The sequence below is a fragment of the Solanum stenotomum genome, unplaced genomic scaffold, assembly GCF_019186545.1.
Source record: "Solanum stenotomum isolate F172 unplaced genomic scaffold, ASM1918654v1 scaffold17497, whole genome shotgun sequence".
Classification (NCBI taxonomy): Eukaryota; Viridiplantae; Streptophyta; class Magnoliopsida; order Solanales; family Solanaceae; genus Solanum; species Solanum stenotomum.
Window position 1 is genome coordinate 11,149 of NW_026024584.1, and position 5,068 is coordinate 16,216.

Below are 5,068 nucleotides of genomic sequence, written 5' to 3' on the forward strand. Positions count from 1 at the left end.
ACCACATTTTGCCTTGCAAGCATGAAGACATCTTTGTATATCAGTTGACCCTTTTGTTGCAAAAATCATCATCAATAAAATCACAATTCTCAATCCCAATTTCATGTTTGATGCTATTTCTCCCATTAATTTGTTTTGTTGTTCTTACTTTTTTTCACTTTGAGAAATTGATTTGATAACAATGTTATAAGAATATGTCAAGTTTAAATAGAATAATGTAGTAAGGTAATGAAAATATGAATCTTCACAATATCTTCCTAATTAAGTATCACATTTATCATTTTATTGAAAATGAAATCACATTTTAATGGTCTTAATATTTTTTTTCCTTTTTAGTTTTGTTTCTTTGACTAAATAAAATTATGTAGTTGGTCATACTTTTTTTTTTCTTTTTTTGGTTTTGGATATGCACTAAATTAAAATACAGTGTATATCAATTAGTATTTTACTATTTTTTTGTAATAAATACTCCACAATCTGTTCATTTTTATTTGCCATGTTACACTTTTCAAAAGTCAATTTAACTATTTTTCAAAGTTAAATAGATTACATTAATTTAATATTTTAAACAAATAATTTAGATATTCAAAAGGTATACGAAAAGTACTATAAATTGCAATTTTTTTTGCATATCAATATGATGAAAAAATACATTGTAAAATATTAGTCAAAGTTTTTATAGTTTGACTCTAAAAAAAAAAATTATGACAATTAAAAGTGGACGAAGGTAGTAATTGTTTAAAGGGTAAAAGGGCTGGATATACCATCAATTTTGTATAGAAGTGATATACCCCTCGACCCACGTTATGAAAGTGACTCATATATAACCCAACAGTTATACGAATGTCTCATATATACCATTTTTCTCTAACGTAAGTGAAAAAATTAATTTAAATTTAATTTTTAATTATTTTAAAAAAATAAAAATATAATCCCTTATGAATATATTTAATCCTCCTCACACATATTTTTTTTTACTTTTTTTGTTTAAATGACTAATTTAAATTTATTAATTTGATGGTCAAATTTACTTAAGTTTCACTAATTTTCTTGTAAAATTTATTATAGATGACCCAATTTTGTTTTTCAATTACAAAAATTAATGTAACAATATAGTTGAAAAAATAGTTTTAAATTATATTATAGCCACCAAAAAATTATTTTTAAATTTTTTCTTTATATTAAGGAATGAAAGAGAAAAATAAAATAAGAATAATAAACTCAAATAATATTAATGAAAGAAGTCAAAAATCAATTTATGTATGAAAAAGATTAAAATATACCCTAAACTTTGCTAGAATGATCATATATAGCCCTGTATGATTTTTTTTAAAAAAATTAAAAGTAAAAAATATAAGTTTAAAATTAATTTTTCGCTTCCGTTAAATGAAGGGTATATGTGGGCTTATTTTGTAACGGTAGGGGTATATCAAATATGTGATCAGTTTGTATAACAGTGAGGATATATATGAGTCACTTTCATAACGAGGGGCATGACATACTTTTGTATTACAGAAAGCTCATAAAATCAAATTAATTCCTATTAAGCTTGACTGATGCAGATACAATCAGATCCCTCTCTCGTTATAACTACATTTAATTATACGGGTCTGATTTTTAGTAGAATCTATATTTCATATTATATTTTATTTTTCTATAACAAACATTCTACCTATAACAATAATGACAGTAGTACAATATTTGTAAATTTACCCTGCTATATTTTTATTCATAAAGGCTAAATGAGATGTAAATGTCTAGTGTAACTATACATATGTAACAACACCTCATTATAGCAGCGATGAAATTCGCGTCTGACTGCAGTAATTTTCAGATCATTCAACATATCTTCGAAAGTTCAGTAGCATTGACTGTATAGCTAACAGAAATGGAAACAGACAATTATGAATTATAGTAGCATTTTGTATAAGCAGAATATCAGCATGACTGGGCTATCAATGTCTACATCTTCATTCAGTTCATTGGAGTGCCGCCATCTGAATCATGATTCTGTTCATTATCACCTCCATCTTGATCAGCATTTTCCTCATTAGCGCCTAAATCTTGATGAGCATTTTGCTCATTAGCATCTTCGTTTTGATCAGTAGAGTCTCCATCTTGATGAGCATTTTGCTCATTAGCGCCTAAATCTTGTTCCTCGTTGAAATGAGGCAATGGTACACCATTCCAGAAAGTAGCCAAGCTCCTGCCACAAAAATACTCATCTGTATCAACACTTAACAATTATCTGTATACTCTGTTGCAAATTTGTAGTTAGAAACTTACAATAACAAAACGAATCTAAGCGTACTAGCTCTCCATCTTGATCAACATTTTGTTCATTAGCGTCTTCATCTTGATCAGTAGAGTCTCCATCTTGATCTGGATTTTGCTCGTTAGTGCCTAAATCTTGATCAGCATTTTGCTCGTTAGCGCCTAAATGAAGCAATAATACACCATTCCAGAAACTAAGCTCGCTCCTGCAACAAAATACTCAATTTGTATCAACATTACAATTATATGTACACTCTGTTGCAAATTTGTAATTAGAAACTTACAATTTCAAAATGAATCTTCCTTCTCTAACATACTCATACCATCGTGGGACTTCAATCTGGAGATTAAATTAAAAAAAAATTCAGTACTATTTAAAAAAACAACAACAAAATCTTCTTGTTCATGAAAACCATCTTACAAATTTCCACCCGATCATCGTTCCACATTGGCTGCAGTAAGTCTTGGCTATGGTACTTCCAAAATGATAATTCACATCATCCGATACAAGAACATTATACCTGCATATACACAGATATATAACTTAGACTGCAGAAATAAATCTCAAGTTGCACGAAATCAATCACGAGACTTACACTCTACTAAAGATCCCTCCTGGATGAACCTGCAAAATGTACAAGAAAATGAGCAGAATAACAGAGTAGTGTTTAATTAATCACAATTCATGAAACAAATTGCAAGAAATCATTATAATTGAATGCTTACGTACCATCCAAATATAATCTTGGATGCGCGCAACTGGATTTCTGCAAGTACGACAGTAGATTCTTTCATTAGATGGGATTTCTGCACATATTATCGTCATTGTATCAACTTTATTGAATCAAGAAGAAGCAACTCAGAGAGGACTTATAAGAAAGTAGAAGAATGAATTTAATGGAAATGATGAGAAGACAAAATGTTTCTATAGAAAACTCACTTCTTGATTCTACCGTTAAACTCTTTGTTTACCCTCCAAAACTGTTTTCTTTTTAATATCTGATACTAGTCATATTCACATTTTATGTTGCAACTGATTTAAAATTATATAGAGAAAAAAATTTACCCTGTGTCATTTTCTCGAGTCGAGGGTCTCGGAAATAGTCTCTTTACTTTCACGAGGTAGTGATAAGATCTGCATACATACTATACTACTCAGACCCACTTGATGTAATGGAATTTCAGAGTATCTTGTTGTTTCATTTTTTTTTTTTTTTTACTTACAAGAAGTACACTTTATATCTTAATGTATTCCCNATCTGGTGTGTGGGCAATTTTGATTTTGGGGGCCCCAACATCGGGTGAGACGGGTTCTGCTCTGATACCATGTTAAATTAGGTCTTAGACCTAACTCACACCCCAAAGCTAGCTCAAAGGGAGGAGAATTGCCCAAGTCTTATAAGGAGTCCACCCATCTCATTAACCACCGATGTGAGACTTTTGTCATTTTTTAACATCTCTTTACTTTCACAAGGTAGTGATAAGATCTGCATACATACTATACTACTCAGACCCCACTTGATGTAATGGAATTTCAGAGTATCTTGTTGTTTCATTTTTTTTAATCTACTTACAAGAAGTACACTTTATATCTTAATGTATTCCCTAATTATTACGTACCATAAGCTTAATGCTCGTCTCCAGCAGGTCATGCAAGCATACAGGGGTCTCACTCGCATCTATAAACCTGTTCTATGAAACATCGAGATTAGTCTCGTGAAGTTGAAACAAGATAGATAGCACGGTGAGAGTCCAGTGAAGGTGTAAGATTTTAAGTGGTTCGGTGAAGTTGAGGCTACAATTACATGGTGAATAGGCAATGAAGGCACAAAATATATATGAGTTCTTATAACTTAATTACTACATGAAGGTGCTACAACCTCATTATTACATTATAACAATATTTCACTGTAACGGCTGGATTTTATGGAGAACCAAAATTTTCAGGTTATATTACTTCTTTATAACAATATTCTACCGACTACCTACAACAACAATAACATACATAACACTGGTTCCGATTGACCACCATCAATATGAGCACTCCTATGCCTACCACATTGGTCGGTCTGAGGATCACCTCTACCTGTTTGAGCACCTCCTCTTATGTTCAAAGCTGAATGGACTAGTCTACTAGACTGACGTAAATAAACTTTACCTGAACTATACGGGGCTTCTTGCCCTTTACTCCTCAAAGTTTTGGCGTGTGATCAACTTTACATCCTTGGAAGCATCTTACCACATTTCACAATTAATCACTTGAGATGTGGCTAGACTAATGGGATAGACGAGTCCCTTGACAAGCCTCTTCACTCTCTCCCGGAAGTATCATCAATGCATGATGTGATAAGGCATGAAACTTCATCCCATATTCCATCACGAACATACTATCTTGAGTCTATCTACACGTTGAAGGCTCAATAAATCTTGAGTTTGAAACATAGGAATTAAAATGTAACTTCACCACATACTGAAACATCATCTTTCCCCACAATAGTCTAAGAAAACAAACTAAAAATTCACCAGTATTGACTCTACAGAGAAACTGTACAGCTGGTGCAGTTAAGGAAATTAAAAACAAGCTAAGCAGCACATAGAGAACGGAGCTCAAACATGTAAAACGTTCAGTGTCAATTGGTTTATTCCAACTTGAAGTAGTAATATGTACTGCAATTTTACAACAGAAATGGAAACAGACCATTATGAACTATAGCATTTTGTATAAGCAGTGAATATCAGCATGAGTAGGCTATCAATGTCTGCATTTTCATCATTCATTGCTCTACATCTTCAT

At 31.6% G+C, this 5,068-nt stretch overlaps 1 pseudogene; it reads right to left on the reverse strand.

The window, feature by feature from the left end:
- Positions 1–1,974: 1,974 nt before the first annotated feature.
- Positions 1,975–3,100, reverse strand: LOC125850470 (uncharacterized; annotated as a pseudogene).
- Positions 3,101–5,068: the final 1,968 nt, after the last annotated feature.